We start from the raw sequence: 20,470 nt of genomic DNA, 5'->3' as shown, positions 1-20,470 counted from the left end.
GCAATGGAACACAGGTGGCCCGTTTGATGGGAGAAATGCAGGGTGCTGTGGGGGTGCTGGTGAGGCCCCCAGTGAGGCAGAGGAGTCAGGGAAGATTCCCAGGAAGGGATCTCTGATGAGACATGAAGGAGGAGCGGCGGTCAGAAGCTGTGGAGTGAGAGAGGAGCAGCTGGGGTGCGCCGGGCAGAAGGAGGGCCCGTGAATGGGCCTGGAGTTGAGAGGAAGCAGGGCACACTCAAGGAATGGAAAGAAATTCAGTCTGACAAGGGCATGTGGGAAGGGAGTACGGACAGGGAGATTTACCGAGGTGCTCACTTGTGATGTTATTTCTTCGTGTCTTCCTCCTCCCTCCCCTTTTTCCCAGAGACATAAGGCAGACCTTAATTCTCACAACAGCCCTAGAAGGAACATACTATCATTACCTGTAGTTTCTAGATGAGAAAATAGAGATCCAGAGAAGTGCAGTGACCTGCCCAAGGCCACAACGCTAGTAATGACAGATCTGCTTCTTGCCGCCCATATTCCTCAGCTCTCTTCTCTTCTGGCTTTCAGCCTTCGTTGTTAACAACACTCTGAAAATAGGAAGAGAGTGAACACGAACGTAACAGCAGACTACAGCAGTTGCGTTATAGATGTTCTTTGAAAAATCCTCACCATAGGTCTTTGGGCATCATCCCATTTTACAGATGAAGAAACTGAGGCTCAGGGGGTGAAGTGACTGTGCTAGACTCTCACAGTGGGTGAGTCATTGAAGGAGCCTGAGGGAGACTCCAGTCCCCAGGGCTCTGAAGGAGCTCACTGCTGCGGGGCCATTACCTTGTGTGTCCTCCCCAGGAGCAGAACAACAGGAAGTGCTGCCCTGGACCCCGACCTCAGGTTTCTCCACCTGAAGCAGCGGCCCCGGAAGCCCTCCTTGGGAGACTGGCTGGAGTGGAGAGTGTGCATGATGGTGGCAGCTGTGCTCCATTACTAGGAGGAACAAATGTGCTCCATGGCCAAGGACCCAGCAGCCCTGGGCTCTAGTCCTAGGCCACCGTAGGACCTTGATCCAGTCATTTCCTCTAATCTGAGTGTCAGTAGCCACAAATGAAAATCAAAGGAATCGAATTTAATGACTTTTAAGGGCCTTTCCTTAAGGTCAAGTTTCAATTCTGGGGCTCTCAAGGTTTGATGAGGCGGAGGTGGTGGAGTGGCAGGGAAGCAGCAGAGGGTGCTCCCAGCACCAGGGAAGCAAGCCCTTGGCCCATGCAGCCTGGGGCAGAGGCTGCCCAACCTTCAAGTGGGGAAGGTGTTCCCACCCCAGCCAGTTACTCATGGAGGCCCAGCTCAGCTGTGTGGATCAGTATGTCCTGAGGACAGTCCTATCCGTGTGGTGGACAGGAGCCCAGAGATGATCAATCAAACAGCGGGATTTCAGAGTTCAAAGGTCATCTGGTTTAACCATCTGCTCTGCAAGATTCTGAAAACATCCCCCTTCTGCTCCCTCTTTCTGCACTCCCCATACTCCAGGTATACAGTTTAATTTACAAGGAGGAAACAATTACAAATGTGAAGGCGTGATCACACCTCTCAGGAGGGGGCTGGTCTGGTATTTCCATTCTGTTAGATGCTTGCTCCTACTTATGATACCTTGGAATGCACTTTTCCCTTCAGGGAAAAGCCCCCTTTTCCCTCCTCTGCTTGGAAAACTCTTTAAGACCCTTTCAAGACCCTGTTCAAATGTGACCCCTTCAGCAGAACCCTCCCTTAGGAAGAACTAGATACCTGCCTTCTGTTCTCACACTCTATTCGGTGATCATCTATTGGTTTAAAAACTTATTTTATTTTTTCGTTTTATTTTTGGCCATGCCACGTGGCATGCGGGATCTTAGTTCCCCGACCCGGGATCGAACCCGTGCCCCCTGCCATGGAAGTGCAGAGTCTTAACCACTGGACTGCCAGGGAAGTCCCTCGGTGATTATCGTTGATGCCTGTATCGCCACCTCACATGGAGCTACCGGAACACAAACCTGTGGATTATAATCACGGCAGCCTCCTTTTACTGAGTGCTTACTGAGTGCTGGATGCCTTGCCAAGTGCTGTACATGTATTACATCACTCATCCTTCACCAAAACCCTATGAACTAAAACACCGTTAGCCCCCTCCTACACATGTGGAGATAAGGACTTGGAGAGACTGAGTCACTTGCTCAAGGTCACCCAGTTGGTAGGCTGCAGAGGCAGGCTTCAAACTCCGTTTGCCTCAACCCCAGGCCCAGGCTTTAGTGAAACCGCTAGGTGTGTGGCCTCTGATGTGGACGTTCCTGTTTCCTGTATTTAATACCCTAGCTGGCAGCAGACAGATATTCAAGACCTATTCTTGAAAAAATAAATGAAAAGTAAGCTAGGGTTTGAGCATTTATATATGGCTCATTAAAAACGCCACAAAGCGCAGGCTTTGGGATTGGGCTGCCCGAGTCTGAATCAAGGCTCCCTCACTGGCTGCCTGATCTTGGACAAGATACTTGACTTCCCCGTGCCTCAGGTTCCTCATCTGTGAAATGAGGAAAGCAGTGTCTACACTTCAGAGGGTTCTTACGGAGATTAAATGAATTTTGATCCTCACATGAAGTTTTTATATGAGATGCATGCAAAATGCTTAGACAGGGCCCAGTAAACTCCTAAAAATGCTGTCGTCTAGTGTGTCAGGCGTTGCCTGCTTCTCAGTTAATACAGGACTTCTCTCCCATAGGTGAGGTCCACGGAGGCTCTGGGATGAGTCTGGTGGTGTGCTAGTAAACTGGTTCTCAGACAAAAGAATCTTTTAAAATAAATAAAAAATTAAAATGCCATGATTTGTGGCATTTGCTGATTTCCCGGGTGTAAAGGCTCCCACCATGGCTGATTTCAAGCTATGAATGTGAAGGGTCATGCTCCCAGTCTTGGAGGAGATGAGGAGTTTTGCTCAAACTCTCTGTGCCTCAGTTTTCTCATCTGTAAAATGGACCTAACTCAAAATATTATAGGTACACAGTAGTAGTACCTAACTCAAAATATTATTGAGATGAGAAAACATAAAACTCTTACAATAAGAGTTCCTAGCACAGAGCGTACCATGTAAGTGGTAACTAATATTACTGTTAAGAGTTTTCACAACACTCAGTCTCACTGCTGCTTGTCTGGCTCAGACACTGGCCCCATCCCAGCCCCTGGCTTTCCGCCTGACGCTCTGGCAGGCAGAGTCTCTGTCTTGGTCGTCTGCCTTCTAGGACTGAGGCCTTGTCCACTCTTACAGCTCTGCCCCCCCCCACTTGGGAGGGGGCACTGCTGGTTATACACCCACCCTGATCACAAATGATCTTGTGCTTCTGGTCTCTACCTGTCTCTGGTTTTAGCCCTAGACGTCCCTGATGCCAACCCTGGGCCTCGATGCCAGGGCTGCCTGTGCCTTGGTCTGGATCGTCCACGAAGATCCTGTCTGGCATCTGCTCTGCTCTTCGTCGCTTACAAAACCACTTCTCATAGGGCTCGTCTGCACTTACAGAGGGGAGAGCTGGGGTGCAGAGCTAGGTCTGCTCCCACCTGCAGCTAGGGAAACCTCTAGCTCCTGCCATACCTCCCTGGGGGGTCTGGTCCTCTATCAGGGCCTCACACTCAGCCTCTGATTTAACCCTTCTGTGCTCAGGTTGGGAAGATCCTGGCACTTCAGGGTTTGGTAAAAGAATCAGGCAAACAGTCAGAGGCAGGGCCTGGGAGGCAGAGGCTGTTTGGAAACTTTAGCTAGGTCTGAGGCATCTTTGCCAGGAAAGAGAACAGAGTGTGAGCCAGGAAGCTGAACGGAATGGGAAAGAGGAAAAAAAAAAAAAAAAAGAAGAGGGGACCAGGAATCAAGGTTGAAAAGGGTCTGGAAACCTGAGGCCTGGGGTGAGCTGTCAACAGACTCTTCTGTCACTGGTGGAATGCCTCGATACACAACAGACTGGCCATTCTGAGGCTGCATACCTTAAGGCAGCCACGGTCCTCTGCAAAATAGCATGGATTCGGAGGCCAAGAGACACCGGTGAAACGCTGTGCTCTGCCACCCTCTCCCCATGGGGCCCTGGACCAGTGTCCTAACTTCTCTGAGCCTCGGTTTCTTCCTCTGGGCCATGGAAGCAATAGGAGCTGCTGGCCGCAGGGTTGTGGTAATGACCGAGGAAGTGACTGAAGCGCACAAAGTATGAGGCGACCCAGGGCTGACTTCCTCCTCGTCACCACAGCTGACCTGGCTTGAAGCTGCATCTCCTGGTGCCCTCTAAGTCAACCCGGCACGGGAGCCAGGCAGTGCCATCGGCTACAAAGCTCTGTCTCCTTCTTCCTCAGGCTCTGCCAGGTGTTCTGGAGCTAATGAGAACGACGCAGGAGAGACCAGCTTGAGGATGAGCAGGGACTCTCCGGGAGAACCATCCCCTCCCCTCTGGAGAGCCCCGGGCTGTTTCCAGGTCCCCAGGGTCAGACCCAGAGCCCTCAGGAAGGTGGGGCGCCAAGAACTGAAACCCGATGGTAGGATTCCCCAAATCCTCCTCCGCCATGTGTATTGCCCCGCCTCCCAGCCACGCCCACTCTTGCTTCTCAGCTCGTTTCCCCCATTCCTCCTTCCTGGACAGGGCTCCCTGCTCTTCTCCTCCAAGATGTGGCCCCTGCTCCTCCAGGGCCTGCCTCAGCTCATGCCGCCTCCAGGAAGCCTCCCCGGGGAGTCTAGGGCACGTTGACCTCTCTTCTGGCTGAATTCTTCCCCCACCGTTTTGATTTGTAACTTGGCACCTCAAAATGGACCACACTCCACCCTGGGCTGCACCCTCCCTCTCCTGTCCATAAACTTGGCTTCTGTGTGCTGCCCAGGCTGGGAGGGGGCAAGGGATGAGCCTCCTTCTATAACCCCCAAGACAGGGAGTCCAGTGCAGAGAAGGAGGGATGGAAGGCCAGGCAATGTACATCCAGCTCTTTCTGCACATTCAAGTTTGGAAGGAAGATGGGAAGGAGCGACTAAACAGTAGAAAAGAGGGAAGGAAGAAGTGAGTTAAAAGGAGTGAAAGGGGAGGGAAGGGCCGCTACATGAGACTCAGGACCACAGTCACAAGAGGACAGATCAGACCATGATCCAGGCTGCCTTGGATCATGCTTTAAGGCTCTCTATAGATTTCGCGATTATGTAACTCTCTGGCTCAACAGACTCCTCTTTGAAAAACCCTTGGAACTCACCTCCTCCAGGCGGCCTCCCATGACTAACTCTACTCTTTTGCCCATCCCCTTGGCTCCCTGAGCTGTACTGCTTTGCACTCATCAATGCCCATCCATTTCCCATGATGCCAGGTCCTCTGCGGGAAGGGCTGGAGGTCTCTGCCTCACTGGCAGTGAGTTTAACGCTACATTTTTCATCTGTAGTCAAAGATTACACTGTCTTTTTTCATCACCTTTCTTTGAACAATTTCAGACAGTATTTTGGGGATATATTTTGCACAGTTATTTTAGACCCAATCTGCCTCTAAGTAACCTTGAGACAAGACCTGCTGTAATCTTAGATCCGTGTCTTTACCATCAGGCTCGGTATGTTGGGCCTGCGAGGATCCCCAGATGACTAAGTCGTAGTCCCTGCCCTCAACCAGCTTGCAGTCTTGTGAGCAGAGTCAAATTTGTGCTGTCAACAGAGGCTGTGTAACGCGAGTGCCTGGGAGGGCGAAAGGGAGAGTCTGGGAAGCTGGACAGGGAGGTGATGTCTGGGCATCTCAAGGACAAGCAGAGTTCACCAGACAGTGGGGAGGATGTTCCAGGCAGAGAACACTGCAGGGGCAAAGGCCAGGAGAAGTGAGAGGGCAAGGTGAGCTGGGAGAAGGCGGGCACCTCAGTGTGACTGGACAGCGGGCAGGTGAGGGGCCTCACATCACACGGCAGAGGGCTTCGCGCATCTGGCGAACACACACTGACTTTAACTCACAGCACACTTTTCCTTAGTTAGATTAAGGCAGGGACCGTCATTCTAGTTGGCATCTAGAGATCTGTGTGTGTGTCAGGGAGGGTGAGGGTGCAACAACACAGATGACACAAAAGACCGCATGCCACGAGTCAGACAGAGATGGCAACAATGGTTACCTCTGAGGGCAGGTACTGACTGGGAAGGAGAAAGAAGGGACTTTGCGGGATGATGGAAATGTTCCACATCTCAAGCCCGGTGATGGTTATTCAACTTCATACAATCGTTGAAACTCACTGAATGGAACGCTGAAGGTCTGTACATCTTCTCATTCGTAAAACAGACCTTAAAAATGCGTGTGAGCGTTCTTGCTTGTCACAATGACTGAAGGGTCCTCCTGGGAAATATTCAGGGGAGTGGCCAGGGATGCTGTCATAACAAAGAACTCCCCCACCCAAAGGCCAGCAGGGTCCCTGTTGAGAAACACTGCTGTAGGCCACGGGGAGCTACAAGGGGTTCAAAGAGCAGAAAGAACTGGCTACGTCTGGGTTCTGGGAAGACGGGGCTTTTGAGGTGATGGGAGCCCACAAGGTCCAGGTATCTTGGGTGTGAAGTGACACAGAGGTGGACATATGACCTCCACTGCCACTCCTGGGCCTTATATTTGGCCAACTCCAGCCCACTGGCCCGAAGCTGCCCAGGCCCAGGAGGTGCCCTGGGATGTCCCTCTAAGGCATCCCAGAAGGAGGCCAGCTAAGGAAGTCAGAGGCGGCAAATGTCAGAGGGAAAAGGACACATCCCACCTCTGGCCTCCCTGCCTCATGATAAGCACCAGGGATGCTGACTGCGATCACCTTCCTCTGAAATGCAGTCTCAAGGAGGCGGGGCGCCCTGGGAGACCGGAGTCACGGGAAGCAGGGCTGGATACTGCTGCTGCTGCTACCAAAAGCCATGCTCTGAAATCATGGGCAAAAGAAGAACACAGCCAACTTACAGTAAAACGCTTGCCTGACACCTTCCTTCAGGAAGCCTTCCCTGACCACCACGCTGGGCAGGTGCCTCTGCTGTGTCCCCACAGCCCTCAGCTCATCACCAAAGCACAATTACTACCTAGGTGTGAATTCTGGCTCTGCCACTTACTTGCTGTGTGCTCCTGGCAAGTTACTTAAGCTCTCTGAGTCTATTTCCTTATCGATAAGCTGAGGATAATAAAAACCTTGTGCAATGAACTGTGATAAAGATTAGGTGAGATAACGTAGTAAGCACTCAGAAAAGTTAGTATTTCAGATTACTGTAGCGAGCGTCAGTACAGACCACTGTTGCCCGGTTACTCTCTGGTGCCCCCAACGGACACACACAAGCTCCTTGTGGGCAAGGTCCTCATGGCGTGTGGATTTCCTGGAACAGTGAATACCTGCGTGCATGAATGAATTCCATCCCTAAGATCTCTCCTGAGAGCTTTCTTTTCCCACTCACAATGCCTCTAAATCACAATAATTCTTCAGAAATGGAGGGTGGATTCATTTGTATTCTGTTCCCTTGTCTGTCTCCTCCCTCATGCCATGCAGAAACCTACACAAAATTTACTTAAAAAAATGAATGGGTTCTTCCTGGACCCTCCAGTCCTAAGACTTCACTTAGTGGTCTTTTTTGATGAGTACACAAAAATCCTTAATAAAAAGCACCCCGTGGTTCCTCAAAAAATTAAATACACATTTATCATTTGATCCAGCAATTCCACTTCTAGGTATATACCCCAAATAACTGGAAGCAGGGGCTCAAGCAGATACCTGTATATCAACGTTCATAACAGCATTAGTCCATCATTCACAATAGTCAAAAGGTGGAAGCAACCCAAGTGTCCATCAACAGATGAACGGATAAGCAAATGTGTTATATACGTACAACGGACTATTATTCAGCCTTAAAAAGGAAGGAAATTCCGACACACACTACAACACGGATGAAGCCTGAAAACATTATGCTAAGTGAAATAAGCTAGACACAAAAGGACAAATGGTATATGATTCCACTTACATGAGGTACCTAGAACATGTGAATTCATAGAAAGTAGAAGAAAGGTTACCAGAGGCTGCGGGGAGGGGAGAATGAAGGAGTTATTGTTTAATGGGTACAGAGTTTCAGTTCCGCAAGATGAAAAGAGCTCTATGGGTAGATGGTGATGACGGTTGCACAACAATGTGAATGTATTTAGTGCTACAGAACTATATACTTAAAATGGTTAAAATAGTAAATTTTATGTATTGCACCGTAATTTTTAAAAGGCACACCAAAACAAATCAATAAAATGTTGGAGGGACTCCATCTGAAATCTGACACTCCTCCATCACACCCTCAGCGCTCTGTGACTTTGGCCTCCCGGCCCATAATGTCCCTCTCCATCCTCTCCATGGCTCCAGCTCTGGTGTCCATTGTTTTCTTTCTACCCCAGGACCCAGGACCACGTGCTCTGTATCCATGAAATCAACCTGCATCTGTCCACAGACGACATGTACTTTAACCTTGTGCTCTTTTTTCCCCCTCCCCCGGGTCCTGTCATACCCTATTGGGGACGCTTAAATCAGATGCCTTGAGAATCTGAGATGTAAAAGCTGTGTGCTTGAAGATGTTCACTGCTATGTCCACCAATTAAGAAATGATTAAGTAAAGTATGGAAGCCATTGAGGATAGAAGAAGGTCATGTATGAGTACAGAAGTTACAGGGAAAATGTTAAGTGAAAAATGTTGGGTACAAAACTAGATGTGGACTCATTTCAACTATAAAAGATACAGATCTATAGAAGAAACAGAATGGGACATATAAAATCGTGGTTCATTTTACAGTTGTTCTATAGTAGGTTGTGTTATTTTTACAGTGTAATTTATTTTTCAAAGGCTGGCACACTCTTAGGCAGATAATGAAATATACAATCTTTGGAGTCCACTTCAGACAGCCACATGCCACCCACCACTGAAGTCCACTGAATCCCTCCTGAGCGGCTTCCAGAGAGTTGGGGGAGAAAGGGAACATTTCCACTCTTAAGAAAGACATATCAAAGCTTGGTATGTCTCTGTAATGACGTCAACCAACCACCTCACCATGCAAAGGAAGGGCAATTCAGGGTCTGTATCTGCAATCACAGTAACAGGAACCAGACTTGGCCAAGAACAGTTTATCCCCTACATTAGCTCAAAGTTAGGAATTCTCACCAAGATGCTTGCTCGTTTACAAATTGTGGATCCCCTGCATCTAGCTCGAGGAGATCCCTTCCCAACTCAGCATGCCACACCCCAGGTATGGAAACTTGCGTCAAGGCTGCTTCAAGGGGGACACAGGAAGGAGGGTGGCTTTTATTCTATGTGCCGCCGCTGAGTGGGAAAAGCTTTCTTCTGTCTAAGAGTCTGGGGAATTCTGGAGCTTTCCCAGATATTGGTGGCCAAGGTGCTTGTCTCACGTCTCACCAGATGCAAAAAAGATGGGGATGATATTGAAGAATGGGGGAAGACCTTATTTTCCGTAATGCCATGGTTTAAGGTAAGGAAGAGCTTTTTGATGATGGTACTGTTCAAAACCTCAATGGGTTTTTAGTTTTTTTCTTCAGCTGACCTGAGTTTCCAGTTCCTAGAGGTGAAAAAACATGCAGAATCAGATGGAATTTGGACCAGGGCACCTAAAGAGTCTATGATCCTAAGAAGACTTAGACTACCTGTCAACTTGCCCTCTCAGAAGGTCCAGCCTAGTATCTGGCTCTGTCTGCTTGATGGAAGCATCCCGTCTCCTCTGTGACAGGACTGCCTGTCTACCTCCCATCCACCAAATCGTCTGAGTGCCACAAGGAGCCACAGGCCCACACTGTGACAGTGGTCACTGTCCTCCAGGAAGACAACAGTGTGGGCCTACAGATATCACAGACCGTAGTGCTTAGTGCCATAGGGGCCCTAGAAGCCCAAGCCCTACCTCCTAGACATGGGGAAACAGTTTGGGAGAGGGGAAGGACCTTGCCCCAGGTCACTTAATTAGTAGTAAACTTCGGATTGAACACAGGTACTTACACACAGATAGCCGCGCTGACCCACACTGGTAAGAACATATTTCCTGGTGTGTGAGTTCAATTTTTGGTAAAGAGTGCCATGAAATGTTCACACACACCCTGTGTCCAACTGAATGCAGACAGAAAGCTTTAAACAATTAACCATCTTCTGGAGTTTTTCCATTCGCACTTATAGATCCATTTAAACAATTAATTGGGTGCTTAAAGAATTTATACTTCTGTAAATAGTTTCTCTTTCCCCACTGCCCTCTCTGCCATTTTTGGGAATCTGTCAAGTTATTGAAGATGATAATTCCTTGTCCTGCAAATATGGGCCTTTGGGCTAGAGATGAGTTTCTTTAAAATCTCTACAAGGGAAATGGCTGAGGGCATAAGAATTGCACAAGGGAAAATTTGAAATGAAGCCAGAAGGTTGTATATTTGCACTGGAAAGGGGATGAGGGAAGACCAAAAAATGTTACCATTTTAATTGTTTTACAGTCATTTCAGGTATGTTTTACTTTTTCGCCTTAGTCAGCCATACTGAACATACAGACGTGACTCAAATTTTCATCCTTGAATGACATCACAGATATTCAAATCATCTGAGCTTTATCATTTTGATCATACATAGCTTACTTATGCCCTTACTATGCTACAACAACTTTATTTAGTCCAAGATAGGAGGCTTCGTACATAAATGGTGGTTTCCAACATTCATTCATTAGACAATTATTTAGTGAGCCACTGCTGAGTGTCGGGCTTGTTTTCTAGGCATGACGAACACAAGGAGAACAGGACTCCAGTTCTCTTGTACTCATTAACATCATACGACCTCTTATTCCTCAGGCCTGTAAGCACCTATGTGATCTGGGCCTGCCCCTCTCTCCTACCGTTTTCCTTTCCACCCTCCCTCTTGACCTATGTTTTCCGGCCACACTTGCTGTTCCCTGAAAACACCAAGCTATTCCTACCCCCAGGGCCTTTGCACTTGCGGTCTCCTTTTCCCAGAATGCTCTTCCCCAAGGTCACTTCCTCACTTCATTCAGGTCTTTGCTCAAATGCCACTTCCTTGAAGACAATTCTTTTTAAAGGTAAATCTCTTCCCCCACAGTCAACCCTCATCCTGCTTTATTTACCTCCAGAGCATTGCTCACCTCTTGAAATGTTATAGTTTGCTTACGTTTTCTTTTCTGTCTCCCTTGGTAGAGTTCGGACAAGAAGTTCATCTTTTTCAGCAATGTATCCCTAGAGCCTGTGAACAGCCTCACATGTAACAGATGTTTCTATGTATTTGGATAATAAGTGAATGAATGAAGGAGGAAGGAAGCAACTGGCCCTGGACACTTTGGGGTGCTCGGTGAGCCAGCTTTGCAGGAGTCATTCTGGTACCCTGTCAGATCATGGCCCTCACTCCTGAGCCTCCCCTTCCCCCTCCCGCTGGGCTCTGTCTGAGAATGGATGCCCAGCCACTCAGGCTCCAAACCTTGCCGTCACTTCTCATTCCTCCCTCCCTCCACTCCCACATCCAATCCGCTGCCAGCTCTGGTGACACTGTAGCCTCCTGCTTCAACTCCTCTTTCTCTTCATTCTTACAACCCCTCGCCCCCCATCTCCCCTATCCAAACCCTCCTTAACTCTTACCTATACCGCTGTCATTGTTTCCTACCTGGGCTCCCTGCCAGCAGGCTCTCCCCCTCCAATCTGTTCTCCATGGGGCAGCCAGAGTGAGTTTCCTAATGGCCATGTTTGATCATGTCTCTCCCCCACTCAAAAACTAAAGGCCGATGATCACGTGGCTTGGCACTCAAGGCTCCCAGCAACTGCCTCCACCTTCCTACCCAGGCTTCCTTCTCATGGCTCCTCTTTTAGCCTTTTTGCCCAGTTGGAATGAATTGCTTTCCAGTTTCTACACACGTCCTAGAAGGCCCCACCGCCGGCTCTCTGCTCATGCTGTTTCCACTACTTATAATATTTTCCTCCTTCCTTCCGTTGTACAAATCGTTTAGACCCAGCTCAAATGCTACCTCGCTTCTCCAAGAAGCCATTCCTCGTCTTCCAGAAGAATAAACCCCTCCTTCTCGCTTCTATCCAAGGGGTCATCTGTCTCTCTTTTCGGACAGGTTTCAGGAAAGGACAGGCAACGTGACATAGAAGAAAGAGTTCAGAATCTGGGGTCAAAAGCTCTGAGCTGGAGACACAGCTCTCTGGCTCTGAGACTTTTACAGTACAAATCCTTAGATAAGTTAAACTCTGAGTCTTAACTTCCGCATCTATAAAATGGGAATAATAATGCTACTGATATCATGGGTGTGTTATGAGGATTAAATATAAGTGACAGTGTGTAAGAAAAGCTTTGACTGTATATAAACTATCAAATTCAATCATCCTTAGGTGAGAAATAACTGATAAACAAAAGTGACTTCTCCCAAGGAACTTCATGGATGTCCTATGCTGGCTGAGCCCTAAGTCCAGGAATAGATCAGTGGAGGAGGGATTTTTTGAGGGAGAGGGACTTTCAGGATTCAAAATCTCATGTCCTTTGGCAATCTGAAGAAGGGAAGAAGTGGAGGGTGGACTTCCCTGGTGGCACAGTGGTTAAGAACCCGCCTGCCAATGCAGGAAACACGGTTTCCAGCCCTGGTCTGGGAAGATCCCACACGCCACGGAGCAACTAAGCCCGTGCGCCACAACTACTGGGACTGCGCTCTAGAGCCTGCAAGCCACAACTACTGAGCCCGTGTGCCACAACTACTGAGCCCGTGTGCCACAACTACTGAGCCTGTGCTCTAGAGCCTGTGCTCTGCAACAAGAGAAGCCACCGCAATGAGAAGCCCATGCACCATAACGAAGAGTTGCCCCCGCTCACCGCGACTAGAGAAAGCCCGCGCAGCAACGAAGACCCAACACAGCCAAAATAATATGTAAATAAATAAATATAAATTAAAAAAAAAAAAGAAGTGGAAGGTATATCCATAAGGCTGGGGCCTTAATGATATTAACAGCTACCTCTTCGGAGCTTTTTCTATGCCCCAGGCCCTGTGCTAAGTACCCTACATAAATGATTTCATCACAGAGTAATAGAAGAGGAAAACTATAAGTGCTCCCCCCCTTCCCCAGCCCCCCCCCAACAGTTCAGACCTAAAAGATATCCTGACACCAATCCAATGATCTTATTTTTTGGAGAAATTGAGACCCAGAAAGATTGTAAGCATTCACTGCAACTGTCCAGCCAGATCTCTTCACTCTGAGGGTGAGACCCATGGCACTGCAATAACCCACGGGCCACTGCTCATTATGAAGTCTATGTAAATGGTGCTTCTGGAGCACAACGCCATTTACAGGCACAACCATGTGAGTGGTGGCCCCTGGAGTTATGCCAGCTGGTCACCCTGTCTCTGCTCCATGCCAGGTTGCTCACCCAAGAAGGAAGCTCTTGAGAAAAGAACCTCAGGCCCCTAGAGACTGAACACTGTCCTCCTTGCCAACTCCCCCATCCAACAGAGTCTTCTCAAAGATGACTGACTTTATCCATTCCCCATCCAGCTTGCACTCCATCAACATACCTCTCGGGGCACCCTCTCTGCACCAGGCATCGGGTTCAGCTCTGGGGATACCCAGCTGCCTTTGAGGGAGCCTTGCCTGAGCCATCACCCGAGCCTGGTGAGGCTGTAACTCAAGCTTCCCCAGCAGCTCTGTCAGCAACACCAAGAGGCCGCACTCAACAAACATCAAGGAGGGAGAGGTGGCCGGACAGGAAAGACTCAGAGACCTCTACAAAGGGATGATGAAGGGAGCCTGGTTGGATTAGAAGACCTAGGCCCTTAAGGAGGGGGGTAGAGTGAGGGGGAAGGCACACAGTCAGGTCAAGGTGGGGGAAAGGGGGATGACTCCTTGACCATGACATTACCTGGTCCAACTAAGGACACTGGTTCAGTGACTCCTGGGAGAACCAGGACTAACACCCTGGAATCTGATCTCCTGTCCAGGACTGCTTCATTCTCCCAAACTAAATCTCAAGATCTCCTCTGAGGCTGAAAGAGGCAAATTAAAGGCCAGCCTTTTTTTTTTTTTTTAAACAGTAAGTATGGTAGGAAATGAATGGCACCTGATGCTCCAAAAGGGGCAGGGCTGGAATTACAGAGACTTTCCTGACACACTCCGGTAAATTTTTGGGATCTGGGGTTTCAACAAGGATAAGGATGGAATTGTATAGGAGAGAACATGAGTATGAAAGCCAGGGATGCTAGATTCTAATGCAGGCTTTGCCAGTAACTCTCCCGTGACCTTGGTCAAGCCACCTCACTGGGTCTCAGTTTCTCCGTCTGTAGAATGAGGGCGTTGAATGAGTTCCCAAGATTCACCTGGTCTTGACCCTCTAAGGTACATGATCCTTGGTAAAGTAAACCCCTCAGAAGTCTGACCCGAGCAATCTCCACGTTTTGCAGGAGCCTGGGCCTCATCCAGGAAAAAGGGGCATGCTGGGGGAGGGGAACACGCTGGGCTTTCATTTTGGGGGCGGGTGGGGAACTGGTGGTTTAAGCTACACGGTCCGGGGGAGGCAAAGCGAAGCGAAGCGAAGGCTGGGAGCCCCGGTTTACAGGCCAGCAGGCTAGCGGCGATCTCCAACCTTCCTCCGGAGCTTCAGACCCTGGAGAGGTAGGTAATGCAGCCAAGAGCCGCGCACCAGCCACGGCAGCAGAGAGGCTCGCACCCCGGACCACCATCCCGATCCCTCCCCTCCCTCTCCGGAACCGCGCACGAGCTTCGTGGGGAGTGGCCGCTGCTCTCTCCCCTCTACCCAGCGCCGGGTCCCCTCCCAGGCGTGGGGGACCCCTCCCCCAGTCCCGGGGCGTCGGGAGCTCCACGGGGGCGTGGCGGGGGCGGGCGCTGGCTTCTGCGCCTGGGGGTCTGGAGGAGGTCTCAGTTGCCGGGGCTCCCTGGGAGGGACCCCGCGCCCTCCACCTTCCACCTCCCCACACAAAGGCGCCGACGGAGGCGCCGCACTTACCGGCCAGAGCGGACTCCGGGCGCCGACGAGCGGGCGGGTAGGCTGGCGGGAGGATGTGCGCGCGCGAGTGTGCGTGTGTCCCTGTGTGTGTCTGCGCGAGTGTGTGTGTGTGTGTGTGTATATGTGTGACGGGGACCTCGCCGAGCTCCGTGCGTCTGCGTGTGCGGGGGCGTCCGTCCGTCGGTCCGTCTGCCCGGCGCTCAGTCCCGCGCTCCGTGCGCGCTCCCTCTTCAGATCGCCTCACCAAATGCGCTCCGGCTGCGGAGTCTCGGGCGCAGCCGCCAGGTCGGCTCCTCGCCCTTAGTCCCGGCTCCGCCCCGCCCCCGGGCGGGCTTGCGCCGCTTCCCGGGAATTGCGCAGGGCCTGAGGGGCTGGCTAGCGCGGGGGCGGGGAGCTCCTGCGGCGCCCAGGGCCCAGGTGGGGCGGGGTAGCGGACCCTTATTCCCTGACCCGGATCTCGGGCGCCCCCCACCCCGCAGCTCCGCTCGAAGTCCCCTCAGGCGCCGCCCCCACGCCGAGGTTGCCTGGACCTGGAGGGCGGGGGAGCGGGAGCACCGCATCTATTTCATTCATGATTTTCTCCTCTCGGGAGCCCCAGGCCCGGGTTGCGCTGCTACGGCGGCCGCCAGAGGGACACCGGCGGGGCCGTGCGCGCCGAACCCGGTGCAGGACCGCCAGGCAGACAGCTGGGGGTAGGGAAAAGTGAGACAAAGGGGTCATAGCCGGGGGGTGGGGGGGAATTGCATGGAGGGGGTGCTGTGGCGCTCCCCGCATGATGCCCGCACGATGCCGTTGCCGCACCTGCACAAGCAGAGTGGTTGCATACAGCGGCGCGCACAGTGCTGGATACCCAGGACCCGCTCCAGGACTCGGGAGAGGCACTCGCCTTCCCACCATTCCCTGTTCAGTCTCTGAGGAGCAAGACCTTTCTCCGCCAGGTCTCACCCTCCTGACGCGCATCACGGGGCGTGTACCTGTCTAGGCTTTCTCGTGGGCACCGGCGGCCTGGACGCGCAAGGAGCTGCCCACGCGCCCCACAGTCCCACTTTTCCCAGGCTGGCACCCCGCTGGCCGGAGGTTCCTGGCATTCCATCCCGATGGGGGCTTTTTGAGACGTTGGGAGGCATACAGGGCCGGCATCCTAAGCTTCGTTTTCACATGGGGAAACCGAGGCGCACCATCACAGGGCTACCACCCTGGTTCCAGCTGCCGTCCTCTTTCGCCTGGATCTCTGCAATAGCCTCCTTACTGGTCTCCCCGTTGCCACCCTTGGCCCCCTGCAGTTGATTCTCTACGAAGCAGTCAGAGCTATCCTTTTAAAACGTAAGTCAGATCGCGTTGCTCCTTTACTGGAAATCCTACAATGGCTCTCCATTCGTTCAAGTGAAAGCTAAAGCCCCTGTAATGGCTTGCAAGGCCTCTCATGAGCTGGCTCCCTTTTATTTAACTCCGTAACCTCACTTCCTACCACTCCAGTCACGCGGGCCTTTTTCAGTGCGTCACCAACATGGCAGCCACCCTGTGGCCTCAGGACCTTTGCACTGCTATTTTCTCTGGAAACTTCCTCCAGATAGTCAAATGGCTTGCTCCTTTACTTCTTAAGTGTGTCACCTCAAAGAGGCCTTCTGTGACCACCCTATTTTAAATGCAGACCCACTCCCCCCATTTTCTCCATGGTAGTCATGACCTTTATTTCGTGTTCCTTGCCTGTAGGGTTCACTAGCCCTTCACTTCCAGCTCTCACCTTAGTCCTTTGGCATCCTAGTTCTCCAGCCTTACCACACTACTCTGTTCTCTAAACAAACTGCATTTTCCCATTTCTAGCCTTTGTTCATGCTGTGCTTTCAGCCTGGGATACCATCCCCTGCCATGTCTTACCTAATTTTTAAGTTCCAGTTCAAATACCTCTTTCTCTATGGAGGCTTCTCTCATATTCCCAAAGACACTCAGTCCTCATTCCTTTCTGTTTGCTATAGTAACGGTTCCTTGTCTTTTACCCCAAGTGCCGTATGAAGTCCTGAGTCTCCTCTCTCTCCAGTTCCCAGCACTGAAGGGACCATCAGTCCATGTTGGTGGATCAAGGGCAGTGAATGGGAGGCCCTGGGCTGGGCCTTGATTCATCTTTTTTTTTTTTTTTTTCTAGGAGGGGCACAGAGCCCAGCTGGGTCTTGTTATCCTCAAGTTGTTTCTTGTGGAACAAGGGGAAGGGTCAAATGTCAGATAATGGGGAAACTGTGGGTAGATGTGTCAGCCAGTGCTCAAGGGCCCACTCTCCCTCCCTGAAAGTATCATCTCCGTCATTCAGCACAAGGCTGGTTTTCCCCAGACAGTGTCAGTGTAACAACAGCAGCTACCGTAAATGAGCGTTTGGTGTGTGCCAGGCCCTGTTTTGTATGTTTTCAATGCTCTGTTTAGTCTTCATGGCAATTTTGCGAGGCAGGCATTTTGATGTCACCATTTTCAGAAGAGGAACCAGAAAGAAGTGACTTATTTACGGCCCTACAGTTGATATGTGAGGGGTATGTGTTTCAAATTAAGATCTAGCTAATTCCAAAGCCCAAGCTCATAGGGCAGAGACCCTGGTGACTGATGAAGTGAGGGAGCCTCAGCAAGGTCACCCTGGCCCAGATTTTTTTTTAAAATTTATTTATTTTTGGCCGTGTTGGGTCCTTGTTGTTGCATGTGGGCTCTTCCTAGTTGTGGCGAGCGGGGGCTACTCTTCGTTGCGGTGTGCAGGCTTCTCATTGCGGTGGCTTCTCTTGTTGCGGAGCACGGACTCTAGGTGCATGGGCTTCAGTAGTTGTGGCTTGCGGGCTCTAGAGCGCAGGCTCAATAGTTGTGGCGCACGGGCTTAGTTGCTCCGCGGCACGTGACGTCTTTCCAGCGCAGGGCTCAAACCTGTGTCGCCTGCGTTGGCCGTCGGATTCTTAATCACTGCGCCATCAGGGAAGCCCTGGCCCAGATTTTTGCTGAAGCCAGCTTGGGAGTCACAAGGGCGTGGCTCTCCAGGGAGGGTGGGAGTTGGCAGATTTCTGTCAGTGGTGCCTGTGATGTCCTATGGTGGAGGCTAATTGCTGTCCTTCATAAAGTCAACTTTGGAAGGCCAGCACTGCCTCCTAAGGAGAATGATAATATACCTAGAAAATAGTAGGGGATCAAAAATGATCTTTCTCCTTTGCTTCTTGTAGGGAGTTTCTATCACATAGAGATATACCCAAACTTGTCTTCTCATCCCGTGTCTGCCCTGTACACCCTCTTATTTAAATGTTCCAGATTCCTATAGTCCATTGAGCGTTGCCCTCGGGTACAGATAAGGAAAGAAAGTCTGACATTCATTGAGGGCTTTACAAATAAGCTATTCACGTTGCTTCCATGGACTCTCTTCTTTCTTCTTCACAAGCCCCTTAAAAGGGAGGTTCTGTTATTACTGATGAGGAAACTGAGGCACAGAGAGGGCAAGGGACTTCCCTACGGCCACAGCGCTCACTAATTAATAGCAGTAATGAGATTCTCACCTACGTCTGACTCTGCACTCAGCAAGCACCCCTCTTCCTTAACCCCATCACCATGGAAAGCAGCCCCATCGATTTCCTTTCTCTTCTCTTATGGGGAAGAAAGAGTGTTCTGTGAGGTTCATGGCAGTGAAGTAATTGTGAGGTTGGGAGGATTTAGGCTTCTTGAGTCATTTTGTATGACTCATTTACCCGCTCTTGATGAGGGGAGGAAGAGGGCTTTGGGAGAGAGAAAGCTGGTCTGAGTAACCAGAGAGTGGCTTGCTGGTGGTTTCTGATGCACTGTTGGAGTCAATATTTCTAGCTTATGACCTCACTTGCAATTCACTGTATCAGTAATGAAATGTTTTGCTTCAGTGAAAATGTCCCCCATCCAGATTTTTATTTATTTACTTACTTATTTATAACCCACCCCAATCAACAAAGGATTTGAGGTTGCTTACCACAGGAGTAGAAACCATAAAACAATGTTAAAATATCAATGAAGATAGAGAATCAGGACCAAGGAAAATGTAAATAAACTTTGAGAGACAAGGCTTAATCATTACAGCCGGTGTTTATTGAGTTCTTCCGGCATGCAAAGGAATTTGTGTGCATTATTTCATTTAATCCTTAAAAGAGTCCTACGAGGTGGGTGCTATTATTATCTTTATTTCGGGATATAGGGAACCAAGGCTCAGAGAGATTAAATACGATGCCCAAAGTCATATAACTAGTCAGTGGTAGAGCCAGTATTTAAATCTAGTTTGATTTTGGAACTCATGCCCTTAACCACTGTCCCGTCCTGCCTCTCCAGGGGACAAAAGACCACACACTTGTAGACCACAGGGGCCTCTAGAGTACTGGGTTTGAGTCTCAAATTCGGTTCTAATTTTCTTGGATATCAAAAAGGAAGGCCACAGCAAGTTACATAGAACTAATGCCCTCACATCCTTCAGGTCTTTGCTCAATGTCACTTTCTCAATGAGACCTACCCTGACCACTCTTCTTAACTGATGCTGGAGCCTGCCTGCCTCTTCAGCAGTTCCAATCTCCCTTTGTCTTTGCTCTTATAATGGCACATTTTACCTTCCGAAGTACCGGACGATTTATAAGCCATGTTATATATTTCAAATATGTTATATGCTTTATATAGCGCATAAGAGGTTTTACTATATATTTTATAGTAATAAATATACTTATGAATTACAAATTAGGTTACTTTATCTGTTTAATATGTTCACTATTTTGTTGTCTGTCTTCTTCCACTAGAATACCAGGCCGCTTGGGGGAGCATCATTGTCTCTTTGGATTGCTTTTGGATCCCAAGTGTCACGGACAATGCCTGATATATAGCAGGTATTCAGTACATTTTTGCTGAATAGTTGAATGATAATTTCAGAGAGGAAGGACAGAACAATATATGTAAAGTGGCAAAGTAGGTCATGTTGTTTTGCTAGCTCATGTTTTCCTTTCCTTCCCACTTTCTTTTCTCCTTTTCTCATTTCCTTGATGAATTTAGGCAGCTCTAGCACTTAGCTCTCAGAGCAAGTCTTCTGAGGCTTTTCTGATGGTAGACCCTGAGGGTCCCTATGGCCAGTGACATGGCCATAGGTCATGTTGTTTTGCTAGCTCATGTTTTCCTTTCCTTCCCACTTTCTTTTCTCCTTTTCTCATTTCCTTGATGAATTTAGGCAGCTCTAGCACTTAGCTCTCAGAGCAAGTCTTCTGAGGGTTTTCTGATGGTAGACCCTGAGGGTCCCTATGGCCAGTGACCTTTGTGTCATTGTTACAGCAAATGCGTAAATGGGATTCATGGTGCTGATTTTGGTGGAGTCTCTCAGTGAAAGCCGGACATTATCCCCACACTTAAATTGGCAAAGGTAATCCTTTCAGTGGTCTAAGAATAGTGTCCAAGTACCATTCCCAACGATTTGAGTTTTATAGCACATGCTATGGGGAGGGAGACGGGAAAACAAAAAAGCAGAGCTTTTGTGTGAAACAATTG

General features: G+C 49.8%; 1 protein-coding gene and 1 long non-coding RNA gene across 4 annotated transcripts in view; one reads left to right on the top strand and one right to left on the bottom strand.

The window, feature by feature from the left end:
- Positions 1-15,107, bottom strand: part of PTPN5 (protein tyrosine phosphatase non-receptor type 5) — a 55,112-nt gene extending 40,005 nt beyond the window's left edge. Inside the window, exons 1-2 of one of the 2 annotated variants that reach the window (XM_067749660.1) lie at positions 14,972-15,107; positions 423-572 (exon numbers count right to left, since the gene is read on the bottom strand). The gene's annotated coding sequence lies outside the window, so the exon portion shown is untranslated. The remainder of the gene's footprint in view (positions 1-422; positions 573-14,971) is intronic. The other variant, XM_067749661.1, reaches the window with a different exon arrangement.
- A 678-nt stretch (positions 15,108-15,785) lies between these two features.
- Positions 15,786-20,470, top strand: part of LOC137230369 (uncharacterized) — a 132,787-nt gene continuing 128,102 nt past the window's right edge. For both annotated transcript variants that reach the window (XR_010946115.1, XR_010946116.1), the window contains exons 1-2: positions 15,786-16,294; positions 19,735-19,821. This is a non-coding gene — a long non-coding RNA (uncharacterized lncRNA). The remainder of the gene's footprint in view (positions 16,295-19,734; positions 19,822-20,470) is intronic.

The sequence above is a fragment of the Pseudorca crassidens genome, chromosome 9 (assembly GCF_039906515.1).
Source record: "Pseudorca crassidens isolate mPseCra1 chromosome 9, mPseCra1.hap1, whole genome shotgun sequence".
In the NCBI taxonomy this organism is placed as follows: Eukaryota; Metazoa; Chordata; class Mammalia; order Artiodactyla; family Delphinidae; genus Pseudorca; species Pseudorca crassidens.
This window is presented reverse-complemented; position numbering and strand designations above follow the sequence as displayed.